The sequence below is a fragment of the Anomaloglossus baeobatrachus genome, chromosome 2 (assembly GCF_048569485.1).
Source record: "Anomaloglossus baeobatrachus isolate aAnoBae1 chromosome 2, aAnoBae1.hap1, whole genome shotgun sequence".
Classification (NCBI taxonomy): Eukaryota; Metazoa; Chordata; class Amphibia; order Anura; family Aromobatidae; genus Anomaloglossus; species Anomaloglossus baeobatrachus.
The window spans coordinates 664,581,047-664,587,388 of record NC_134354.1 but is presented as its reverse complement, the minus strand read 5'-3'; positions in this window follow the sequence as shown (position 1 = coordinate 664,587,388).

Genomic DNA, 6,342 nt, shown 5'->3' with positions numbered 1-6,342 from the left:
AGGAAATTCCGCGGATTTTCCAAAAATCTGCAGTACAGCGAGTCCCCAGCCATTTTTATGGCATTTTGGAACTGCTGTGCCCATGCTGCGTTTTTTTCCGCAGCGGAAATAATGCGGATTTCCCTGCGGAAAAATTGCAGCATGTCAATTATTCCTGCAGATTTTTTCACACGATCCTATACTTACCTGCCTTGATAGAAAACACCGGAGTCACTTCATCCGGTGCAGAAGAGCACGGTGGAGCCAGGAGCAGGCAGCAGGAGGTGGGTGGGACCTGCACAAGCTCCGGTCATGTGACAGCGGGAGCTAGTTCAGGCCCGCCCACCTTCTACGGCAATATGCAGACAGACACGGCCGGAGAGTGAACTGCTGCGTGATGGAGGTAAGTATGAACTCCCCCATCACTCCAGCACTTGTTCTGCATTGAGAATGCAGTGCTGAAGCCATGGTACTGTATCCTCAATGCAGAATGACCGCAGCATATCCGCAGGACATTCCGCAATACAACCGCAGCATTGAAACAGCCAAAGTTGTGCTGCAGTTTTCTAGGAGCTCCTGCGGAATGTCCTGTGGATATATCCGCAGGACACTTTCCCTGTGGGCACATAGCATTACGAGACAAACAGACACAGACAGACAGAGACAGACACAGAGAGAGAGACAGACAGAGAGAGACAGACAAGAGAGAGAAAGAGACAAGAGAGAGAGGGACAGAGAGAGTCACAGACGAGAGAGAGACAGACCGAGAAAGACAGAGACAGACAGACAGACAGACAGGTACAGGCAGACAAGCAGAGAAAGAGACAAAGACAAACAGACAGAGTCACACAGACAGAGACAGAGAGAAACAGTCAGGGACAGACAGAGAGACATACAGAGAGACAGCCAAAGAGAGAAACAGAAAGATAGACAGACTGAGACAAACAGACAGAGAGACACAGAAACAGACAAATAGAGACAGAGAAAGACAGAAAGACAGACAGACAGAGAGAGACAGACACAGACAGAGAAGAGACAAAGGGGATAAACATGTATATGATAAGATGTGTAATTGCAATGACTTTCTGGGATATAATATATACAGACCAAAAGTTTGGACACACCTTCTCATTCAAAGTGTTTTCTTTATTTTCATGACTCAAAAAATTGTAGATTCACATTGAAGGCATCAAAACTATGAATTAACACATGTGGAATGAAGTACTTAACAAAAAAGTGTGAATCAACTGAAAATATGTCTTATATTCTAGATTCTTCAAAGTAGCCACCTTTTGCTTTGATTACTGCATTGCACAGTCTTGGCATTCTCTTGATGAGCTTCAAGAGGTAGTCACCGGAAATGGTTTTCACTTCACAGGTGTGCCCTGTCAGGTTTAATAAGTGGGATTTCTTGCCTTATAAATGGGGTTGGGACCATCAGTTGTGTGGTGCAGAAGTCTGGTGGACACACAGCTGATAGTCCTACTGAATAGACTGTTAGAATTTGTATTATGGCAATAAAAAACCAGCTAAGTAAAGAAAAACGAGTGGCCATCATTACTTTAAGAAATGAAGGTCAGTCAGTCCGAAAAATTGGGAAAACTTTGAAAGTGTCCCTAAGTGCAGTGGCAAAAACCATCAAACGCTACAAAGAAACTGGCTCACATGAGGACCACCCCAGGAAAGTAAGACCAAGAGTCACCTCTACTGCGGAGGATGTTTATCCAAGTCACCAGCCTCAGAAATTGCAAGTTAACAGTAGCTCAGATTAGAGATCAGGTAAATGCCACACAGAGTTCTTGCAGCAGACATATCTCTAGAACAACTTTTAAGAGGAGATTATGTTCAGCAGGCCTTCATGGTAAAATAGCTGCTGGGAAACCACTGCTAAGGACAGGCAACAAGCAGAAGAGACTTGTTTGGGCTAAAGAACACAAGGAATGCACATTAGACCGGTGGAAATCTGTGCTTTGGTCTGATGAGTCCAAATTTTAAATCTTTGGATCCAACCACCGTGTCTTTGTGCGACGCAGAAAAGGGTGAACGGATGAACTCTACATACCTGGTTCCCACCGTGAAGCATGGAGGAGTAGGTGTGAAGGTGTGGGGGTGCTTTGCTGGTGACACTGTTGGGGATTTATTCAAAATTGAAGGCATACTGAACCAGCATGGCTACCACAGCATCTTGCAGCGGCATGCTATACCAACCGGTTTGCGTTTAGTTAGACCATCATTTATTTTTCAACAGGACAATGACCCCAAACACACCTCCAGGCTGTGTAAGGGCTATTTGACTAAGAAGGAGAGTGATGGGGTGCTACGCCAGATGACCTGGCCTCCACAGTCCCCAGACCTGAACCCAATCGAGATCGTTTGAGGTGAGCTGGACCGCAGAGTGAAGGCAAAAGGGCCAACAAGTGCTAAGCATCTCTGGGAACTACTTCAAAACTTTTGGAAGACCATTTCCGGTGACTACCTCTTGAAGCTCATCAAGAGAATGCCAAGAGTGTGCAAAGCAGTAATCAAAGCAAAAGGTGGCTACTTTGAAGAACCTAGAATATAAGACATATTTTCAGTTGTTTCACACTTTTTTGTTAAGTATTTCATTCCACATGTGTTAATTCATAGTTTTGATGCCTTCAATGTGAATATACAATTTTCAGAGTCATGAAAATAAAGAAATCTATTTTATTGAGAAGGTGTGTCCAAACTTTTGGTCTGTACTGTATATGTATATATATATATATATATATATATATATATATATATATATATAAAGAAAAAATTTCAGCCGCACACTTTGAAAAGCCAAAGAAAATTCTACCTTATAACATAAATGGAGGTATTTAGAATATTATAGTGGCCATTGCAATACCAGCCCAGCCCCTTCACGGCACCCTCCTTTGCTGGGTCCTACAAGTTTAAAAACCTACAAGATCAGCTGGTAAACAAAAAGGAAGCTAATGAAGCAGCCAGGAGCTGGGGTGCAAATCCAGCAAACAGAGCACCACTCCCTGTTATATGCATTATACAATAGAAAAAAACAGAATGAAACAGGGGTTCCCTTGCCGGTTTCCCACGCTGGTACTAACCTGACTTCAAACCGTACTGTCAGCATCTTTGCAATGTGAAAAGGTGCGTATCTGGATGGTGTATAAATATGAGAAAAAATTCCAGCCACACACTGTGAGAAGAGAAGATGCAGTGTAGTCTAGGACCCAGCAAAGGAGTTTGCCGTGAAGGGGCGCTGGGCTGGTATTACAATGGCCATTATAATATTCTAAATACCTCCATTTATGTTATTAGGTAGAATTTATTTTGGTTTTTCACAGTGTGCGGCTGGAATTTTTTCTCATATTTGTACACCATCCAGATACGCACCTGTTCACATTGTAAAGGTGCTGCCAGTACGATTTGAAGTCAGGTTAGTACCAGCGTGGGAAACCAGCAGGGGAACCCCTGTTTCATTTTGTTTTTTTCTATTGTATTATATACCATATTTTTCGCTTTATAAGACGCACCTGATTATAAGAGGCACCCCCAAATTTGGTGAAGGAAAAGAGAATTTTTTTTTTTATGTTAAATGCGGTCCATCTTATAATGCCAGTGTCCGTCTAAAAAATCATATAGGGTATATATCCCTCATAGCCCCCATCCTAAAATTAGCCCCCTTAATCTGGATATGGCCCCCTTATATTGAATATAGCCCCCTTGTGATGGCACATGTTCCCCTGTGCTGCCTATGGCCCCCTATGGATTGCACACGTTCCTCTGTGCTGCCTATGGCCCCCTATGGATTGCACACGTTCCCCTGTGCTGCTTATGGCCCACCAAAGTGACATTCCCCAGTTATACGCCGCCCGGGACCGAGTACCCCATAACCCTGGGCGACACACTAACTGTACACACACCAAGAGAAACCCATTTCACCGGTGCCTGAGGTTGCAGCACCTCCCCTTGACCTATTCATCTTTTACACCATAAATTGGCATAGTCTGCAGGATAAAGTCCTGCAGAATGTGTATGCAACCTGCAGAGCAGTAGAAATGGTACCTCATAATGAGGCTTCAGTCGCCACAGGGTACTGCACCTCACTAAAGGTGCAGTATTCATCCCGGGTAAGGAGGAGGTCATTGCCGGTAACCACCACAACCCACACAACACACAGTCATTGCCCTCCCACTGGGACTGGGCTAGGGTAGGGTGTTGGAATGGCCACCACAAGGTATGGGACCTCCTGCCCACTAGTTCAGCAACCTTGGGGGGGTGGAGCTAGACCATGGGGAGTAAGGTGACACACCCACACACACACACACACTCAGACAGTCAGTGACAGGGAACAAGTGGGGACTGTAGAGAAGACGGTCGCTGAAGGGAGAACTGTGCCATAACTCCCTCAGGACCGAGCGCATACATCAGGGTGCGGAACCCTAGGCTGGGTGGGTATTGCACGTCCCACCAGCAGAATCCGCCGGGCGGAAGATTGCAAGTCTTCTGGCCCACACAAAGTGCCTGGGGCACAGCAGCATACTAGAGCCAGGAGTCGTGACACAAGAGCGGCACCAGTAAAGGTCATTGCCTGCCATACGAGACAGGAATGTAACCAATCCAAGCACTCAGGTCCCAGCGTAACTTCAAGCCGCAGGGACTCACACAACACAGCGCAAGTAGGAAGGACTCACAGAAAGAAACACCGGTTATGACCTCCGAACTATCCGAGATCAGCTGAAGTCCATGACAGCGGAGTCTGGCAGTCTGAGGGCAGTGAAATCTCAGTGAGTAAAGAACTATGATTGAAACCCCTGTGTCGCTCCCTTTCTCCACTGCCTCCAACCCTGTGCTCCGCTGAAAGATTACTACTACTCCCAACCTCCCTGTGGGCTTTAGCTCTGCCTGTGGAGAGCTGTACCAACCTAGCTGCGCTACCATCTGCCCCCAGAGGAAACTTTCTGCAGCAGCGGCTCCTACTTTAGCCACACACCACAGGTGGCATCACGAATAACTACAATCCCCCATCATTATTCCCCATTTATTGACACCGCCAGGGTCATGGAAGCGGGCCTAGCCACTGTGACATCCCGCCCCCTACACCTTCCGGTGACGAGTAACCCTCCGGACCCCGTGGGCACGTCAATAACATAAGCTCAAAGATGGCAAAGTGTTTTGCAGTTAAAAAGAGAAAGCCGATCCATCGGTGGTGGAGACAGGTCAAAGCAGCACGAAGAGTAGCCAATCCCACTGTAGTGGCAGACAGAAGAGTAAAGCGCAATACTGAAGGAAAATCATTGGAAGTGCGTGTGAAGTATAGAAAACTCCTATCCAGTGACAGGTGGAGGAGAATATGATGAAGCACTGCTATGGGAAGTGAAACCACACTGGAAGATAAAATAAGATGCTGGACGGCCGGCCAATTGTGGGAGCCTGAGAGCCGTGAAATAGGATGAGTAGAAAGCAAGCCAAAAGCGCAAATCTGGACGAAGGAGAGTCAATATCCAATCAGCCTGCCTGTAAATTCCTGAAGGATCGTTGCTTGCAATTGAAGTTATGCCAGGTGTACCAAAATGTCTGTGCCTCTGTGGTAACAGATGAAGATGTCAACACTAAATTTTGTATCTCTTGTATATTTGTTATACTAGTTTAATCTGTAAGGAATGTTCTCTTTTTATAAAATGAACTGCCTTCTTCCTTGTGGTTGTAAGCAGGTAACTGCACCATCTGAAGGTATGCAGCCTTAGTACTAAACCAAGAAGAACCAGTTTCACTGGTGCCTGGGGTCGCAGCACCACACCTTACAACTTCATACTGGAAGCATACAACCCCATACATGAGAGTTAGGGGTTGGAAATGGCTGTGAAAAGGTCGACCCTCACGCATGTGAAAATGTGGCTTTGTGAAAGTGGGCATCTTCGTAACAGCCATGATGTGATACATAATTACATTTATATGTATTTCTGTTACCATCTTATATTGCCATCGAGTTAAGCTGTCTGTGAATGGCTGAAAGAAGAGTAAGCCACTTAGAAGTGTGGGGGTGGGGAGACCACCCTTGGCAATAGGAAGTTTGATGAAAGGAAGGTATCTGCACCACAATGTCAGAACTGCTGTCATGAAGGACAGAAGAGTTGACATAACATTGGTGTGGGGGTTGGAGATGGCAGGCTATCACGGGCAAGGAAATATATAAATCCACCCATGAGCTAAATTGTAGATTCATTACTGTATGAGAATGTAGGAGAGTCTGTGAACTGCTCAAGGAGGAAAAAAGTGCTAGTTGACAAGAACGCCCCAAAAAGTCTCTGTGACTCAGTGTGAGAGGCCTACAATATTGCCAATCCTGTACTATATCAATAAAGTTCGGTTAGA